Below are 7061 nucleotides of genomic sequence, written 5' to 3'. Positions count from 1 at the left end.
GTGGGATGAGATAGGGCACAATCTTCGCTTCCAGTTTTGAAGAGTAGCTCTGAACTGCAGGTGAGCTCTTCTACTCTAGGTTTGGGTATGGTTTGGTTTAGACAGGGGAGAAAAAAGTGGAGGGAGGGGAAGTGACACTTGCAAAATTCTCCATTAAATCTATTTTAATTTACTGCAGTATGTGTTTTAGTTATAGTAAATCCTCCAGACTTGCCTTCATCTGTCCTGTGTTCCTCCTTTTTCCATCTGTCAACCAGTTAAGGCTGTCAGGCTGAGCAAGCTTGAAAATGCTTTTGAGCCTTCTTTTGAAGATTGTTCTGAAGTCTCTTGGCTCTGTAGTTTGACTTTAAAAATGCATAATCTGAGATGCACATGAGCATAACGTAATTTGGATTCTTTAATAGGCACAAGGTATTGTTGATAAAGTAGGTGACTGCAGATGGAGGTTGCTCAGCTAAAGCCGCTCGGTCATGCTAGCCCTTCAAATGCAGAGCTTTACACTCCCTTGTTTTATAGCTGTGTATATATTTTGCTGTTATTTATTATAGCTAATGTCTGAAAAAAGAGATATTAAATGAAGAAACTTTAACTGGTCTTGTAAGCCCATACCAAGCAAAAGTGTTTCAGAAGGTAACCCTCTGCTTCGTGAGATGTGTTGAGTCTTTAAAATGAAAAGCTGTTGTGTTTGCTCGCTGGCCGCAGCACGGGCTGAACGGCTCCTGCTCAAAGCTACTCACTCGACAGCACGGCCAGATTTGCGTTTGCTCTGTTGTGGTCGCTGTGATTTAAGCAAAAATTTTACCCTGGTAAGGCTATAGCCTCTTGATTGTGGGTTGGAGGGGATGACTGGTGTTGAGTTGGGAAGGACCAAGTGCCCATAAAAGAGAAACTTCTCCATGACCTTCCTTTGGCTGGGCTTCCTCCAGCCACGTGTTTTGATTTTTCTTCTCCTTCCCAGCTAAAAGCTCCTCTCTTTTTTTTTTTTTTCTTTTTTTTCCTCTCCTTCCAAACTTGGGAGTTTCTTTGTGCTGAAGGCTTTTATTTTAACAAAGCAGATGACAAAATGACAGCATCATCTCTCAGGGAAGTGCATGAATGCTTCTAGCATAATGCCCACAGTGTTATCAAGGACGCACTCGGCATTTCACTGGCCTGTTTTGGTCGGCAGCTCGGTGCTTAGTGAACAGAGCACAGAACCAGGCTGGTGAGCTAGGAACACCTCCAGAAATGGGCAGAAACTTGCAGAAATCCTGCAACTGGTTTTATTCTGGCCAGCACATCTAGCGGGTTCTTTATGAGAAGCAGCAGGGATTTTTAGGAGTGGGCTCTGGGCACAGCAATCCTTGCATCTGGTTTGGCGGTTCTGTTGCACCAGATGGCTTTCGTAACACTGGAAGGCATTATTTTATCCTTGGGTTGTCTAAATGGTCTTAGCGCCAAAACAATGGGATTTATGAAACACAATGAATACAAAACTCGTTTCCTGGTAGCATTAGGTCTTAATCATATATGGTTGTGAAGTAGCAACCGCTGTGAAGGGTATCTGATTTCTTTCCTTGTTACGATTTAAAATTCTTCTGGGCTTAGTGAGCTTCCCACTTTCTCTGCCTCCACCTTCATTCAAATTATATTTCATTTCTTTTTTCTACCTGTCCTGCATGACACATTCCTTGTCCTTGCATGTGGCTTTAGTGGTATTTGAGCTCTCCTGGGTGTTTAGAACCAGCAAGAAAGCCCTCGGTGCCTCTTCAGTTTTATAAACAAACCCTGAATAAGAACACAAAGGTGAAGAAATTGGGCCTCCTCCCTCATCCTGAGGCCTCACAGTGGGACGTGCTTGGAAGCATAGAAGTACTTTCTATGCTTGTGTGGCTATTTTGGGTTTAGTCTTTAAAATGAAGATCACTGGAAGAATAACTTAAACTAGCCCTGCTGCGAGACTTGTATTTATTCTCTGGCAGCCTGATCCTTAAACAAATGTCAGAACGAGCTCCTCAGGATGGTGGCCTGCAATCCAAATGGCGTGTTTGCGGTGCCATAAAACAGTGAGTAGCTGACTTTGTAAAGAAGGAGTGCTTAGCTGTACACTCACTATTGGTTTTGCAGGGTGTCTGCTGCTGCCTCTTGCTGGACATCAGAGCTGAAACCATCTCTCCATGAGAATAGCTTTCTCGGCACTGGGCTCTTCATGGTGTAGGTTCTTCATTACAGCCATTTGTTTTGCTAAACATGTGGGTTTGATGGTGACTCAGTATAAATGTTGTCTCTGAGTTCTTTTGGCTTTAATTACCGCGGACTTGTCGCTGCTGGTGAGCTCAGGAAACTCATGAATGCGAGCACCCAGGACTGCTCTGAGAACAGGGATGCTCACACTCGTACACCTGAGACACAAGCCTGAAAACAGTTAATGTCTCCTGAGCTGAATTAAGGAATGGCAGTTGCAAAAAAGTAAGCTTAAAAACTGGAACTGGTTTTCTTTATGCCTTGATGCCAGTATTTGACCTCGTCAAACCGAAGCACAGTTCATAGCTGATTGTTGGCTTGCCCGTAAGGAAGCAAAACAACACCGCTTAATCTTTAGAAGATGTCTTGGCAAAACAAATCCGATGGGTACGTCTTCCTATTGTAAACAGGGTTTGGGATCTGGATTTCTTGTGTAAATTACCTTTGACAGTTGTTAGTAGGCTAGTGCTTCCAAAATCCAATAAATTATTTTTGTGTCTGTTATATTAACATAACTCAGTCCCTTGACAGCTGCGATTGTACTGAGGCCCCTTACAGAGGGACACCCGCAGTATTAAAATAAAACTCTTTCAAGTGAGAAACAGGAAACCAAATTCTATTAGTCCCTAATTCTACACAGTAATTAAAAATCTGTGACCTCCCCCATTCCACCCAGCTATTAGCAGTACGTATGGCCAAAGAGCAACAGGGGATGTAAGCCTTACTGCTAATTTTAGCCTGGTGCCTGGGGGTGGGTGCATGTGGCTGTGGCAGAAGAGCGAGGGATGCAGCTCCATCTGGAAGAAATCCGTCCTGCTGGTCCCTTTGGCTGGAGGAGGTCTCAAGTCATGGTACTGTGGGGCGTTTGCAGCGTCTTTGGCAATCCTACAAGTGGCGATAAGTCACGGCAGGAGGTGGGCTCTGTGTCCTGCATGGGTGACAATAGCTGAACGCTGGCTGAGCTCTCGTGGTGTGTTCAGTTCAGAAGCCCGAACCTGTCCACATGAGAGGTGGGGGTTGACCGGGTTGGGAAGGGATTCCCGGTAAGATTTTCAGGAACTTCTGATTTAGCCCTTCAGAAAGGAGCAGGACCTGCTCCAGGTCCTTTGTCTGCTGTGGCAGAAATGGAGGAACCAAAAGGTTAAAACATAGAGAAGCTTCAAAATGGCCAAAGGGCAGCTGCACACACGGGCTTAAGTAAAATCACTGGCCACTGTAAGGCCCGTTATTAAGGGTTAAAATGAGATTTATGAGGCCTCCTTGGAAGCCTGGGAGGGCTAGGCAGGGACACGGGTGCCCGAAGAGCTGCCCCACTGTCCCTTAGAGGTCTCTGTGGCCCAGGCGTGTAAGAGACTTGCCTGTGCCTGAAGCCACATCTGATAGCACAGGGTTGGTATCTCTTTTCCGTTCAACTATAATATCTGCTAAAGAATAGTGAATACTTCCAAGTACAGCAACATCGTAAAGCTTTGCTCTTATCCTCCTGGGTGTCGGCAGGTAGCCCAGCCCGTGAGCGGAAAGGGGGCGAATACTCTTGGCAAGCCATCAGGAAGGTCACTGTTCTTTAATCTGGAGCTGTGATTTAGCCAGCTTTTTCCCTTCAATTGGTAAGACGGGACACGTGGGGATTACCGGAGCTATACATAGATTGCTCTTGGCTGTGTCCTGTTCTGCTGGGAACGTTAAGGACAGTGCCATCCTTGGGGCTGGGGACCCTCTGGGCTGCTCGTCCATTGCTGGTCACCCTCCGCCGAGAGTTTCTCTGCCGGTGCTCAGTGGGGCCCTGGCAGGATTGGAAGGGGAAATCACTGAAGCTGGAAGCGCTCACGAGTTGGGTTTCCTCAGAGAGAAATCCATCAGAAAGGATAAAAGTGTAGTCTGGCTATTGCTTCCCAGGATGGGAGTGAAAATGCAATTCTGAATTTAATTTGATGGGGGTTTTGTTTGAACACAAGGTTTTGTCATGTTTAAGTGCATGTGCAGCTCATCAGGTGATCAGTGCTGGATTCTGTGTGCCCGTGTGTGCACAAGGAGATAAGCTAAGGCGTAATCCAGAACTCCTCAGCTTGATAACCCCTTATCTCTGAGCACGTGCTGCACGTGGGTCCCTTTGCGGGATGGGGGCTGGCTGTGTAAACACAATTGCTGGGTTTAATATCGAAGTTTTGGGAGAGTCCTGTTTTATTATCTCCTAAATTAGTGGGGGAAGCACCCAAAAGTGAGCTTCTGACCGAGGATGTACAAGCAAGCAGAAGGTAGTTGGTATTGGCTAACTTGCCTCTCTGAACTTTTCTTTAGGATACCGTTGAAATTACAGCCTGTTCCACAGAGCTCATTAACACTTTAATACTGGATACTTAGATTTCTAATTAATACATGTCAGTAAGGGTGTGTGCAAGGTAACGCACAGTGTGCGTAGGTTTTAGTATTCTGTTTTGATATTTAGATTACATTTGGCAACAAATGCTCTGTGTAAAGTACTTGAAATCCTTTGAATTCCAGTGGATCAGAACACAAGCAAGAAGTGTTATCCTAGGTGAAGCTGCTTAGCCCAGTATATGCAAGTCAGTGTTTTTTCATCGAAGCTAGCAGCTGCTCAGTTGATTCTGGGCTGCTTATTGTCGAAGTGTGGATTGACTGTGTGAGAAGAGAGAAAAGAAAAAAATGTATAAAACTAAGTACAGACTACTCCAAGTGTTACATTTTGCTGCATACTCCCAAGTACTGCACTGCCTAGTAAAGGAGTTCTGTATGTATTTAATGGCATTGAGGAATCTAGCAAGTCTCTCCTGGACTGCAGCGAGGGAGCTGTGTTGCTGTAAAACAGGGACTTGAGCATACAAACAGTTTTGGGTGCTCTAATGGGTTAGTGAGACCTTTTTGTGTACACCTTGTTTTGATATTTGAGGGACAGTGTCTTGCTTGGCATCCAGGATTCCTCCAAGGTGACAGCTTCACTTGAGGACAAAAAAAATACTATTTACAGGCGTAGCTGAAAGTGAAGTTTCCTGTTGGCAGAGCGGGGTTGAGTCACTGCGGTTCTGAGTCAAGGGGCAGGATTCTCCCTTCACTGCAGCAGGTTTTTACTTCCAGATATGCTCTTAGAGCAGCAAGGTCAGGTGTTTGTCACTCTTCTGCCCCTTACTGAGAAAACGAGGCCAGGATTCTCCCTTCACTGCAGCAGGGTGGGTGGTGAGCACACCCTCACCGACCCTGAGGGCAGCTGCACCCACAGCACTGGAGCTCAGTAGTAAAGCTCTAGCTGTGCCTTTCTCAATCCATCCAGTTACTTATACTGGCATCCTTTCACAGAGCTACAAGGGTTATTTGTACCAATGACTATTCTCGGTGGCATTCGCTGTGTTTGCCTTTTACACACCACGTGTGGTGTCTTTGCATCCAACCAGGTGTTTCCCAAGAGGGGAGGAGGACTGAGGATGTTTCCAACTGCATCCATCCCCAGAGATTTGAGATTGGCCTCCACATTTCATGAAGGGTGTGGTTTTTTCTTTTATTGCAGGTTAAATGCCAAAGTACGCTGGAGAACCACGTGTATGTATAAGCATTAAATGCTCCTGTGCAGTTCTTGCAGAAAATAAAAAAATAAAATAAATTTAAAACCAAAGTGCTGGTGAAGGTGTTGAAGCTGTGCCAAGGATGCTCCTCTGTAGCTCCTGTAATAGCTGTTGATCTGTAGGAGGCGGTCTCTAACGATATTGAAGGTGCTAGTACTGTAGGAGGATTTACCTCTCTTGTGTTTACAGCAAGAGACAGTAATTTTTCATCCTCCTACCTGTTTGAATTGTAGTCTCCTTTTTTTTTTTTTTTAACTTTTAAGAATGCCTGAACAGCACTGCTGAGAACCTAAAGACAATTTCCTTCTAGGGGAAAAAATTAGTTTTATACGGCAGTTTAAACTATTTCACTGGAAAAGGGTGCTAACTACATTTCATAAAGGAGATTGTAGGCAGACTTTAGCATTCACTCTTTTTACATACTTGAAGACACAGAGAAAATAGAATTGTTTTGTGTGAACTTGTGGTGAAGAATGAGGAATTAACCTGGTTTCAGGAATACTCAGATTGAAGTGACCTTTATGTCAGGAGGAATAGCAGAACACCATCTTTTCTGAACTGCTGGGTTTAGCGTTCTGGGTATAGCTTGAAGCAAAAGGGGCAGATGCCACTGTTACTAATGATCTGCTTGTGGTGGAAATCTGTAATTTTATAGCAAGTCCTGCGTGCTGGTGATGCTGCCACGCAGAGGGGAACCGCCACGTCTCGCTGGCACAGGTTCTGTCAGGCAATGGCTTTGAGTAGCTCAGAAAAAAAGAAATAACTGGCAAGAAGCGGGGGAAAAAAGAGGTGAAAGCACCTGTTTTGTTACTTGGACAACCTGTGTTTCCAGACACCATGCTTTAAAAGAAAAAAAAAAGACACGTTTTTGTTCACATCCAGAACGCTTGTGTGTATCTCCTGTGGCAACAAAATAGGGTGGCTTGATTCCCTACCCAGCTCAGCCGCTGAGCAGGAAAGGCCAAGTGACTGCAGATTGGCAGGCTGTGTGAAAATCCTGAAGTGCTCGTCTTTAAGACCACATTTAATCCCAAGTAGAGTTTTTTTCATCTATAACTTGAGTCAACGGAAACTACAAATGGCTTGTCTGACTAAAATCTCTTCTGTAGCTGTTAGCAATTAATAAATCCCATTTTTCTTGACCTTTCCCATTACTCCTTGCACCCACCCATGGTGCTGTGCTTTTGCTTTGGTGTTGGATGTTCACTTCCAGGCAGGAGAGCCTGGCCTCTGTCTGTCTGAGCAGTTTGGCCACTCGTGGGA

This window comes from Apaloderma vittatum, unplaced genomic scaffold (assembly GCF_000703405.1).
Source record: "Apaloderma vittatum isolate BGI_N311 unplaced genomic scaffold, ASM70340v1 scaffold15057, whole genome shotgun sequence".
Classification (NCBI taxonomy): Eukaryota; Metazoa; Chordata; class Aves; order Trogoniformes; family Trogonidae; genus Apaloderma; species Apaloderma vittatum.
Note: the sequence above shows the minus strand (reverse complement) of the source record.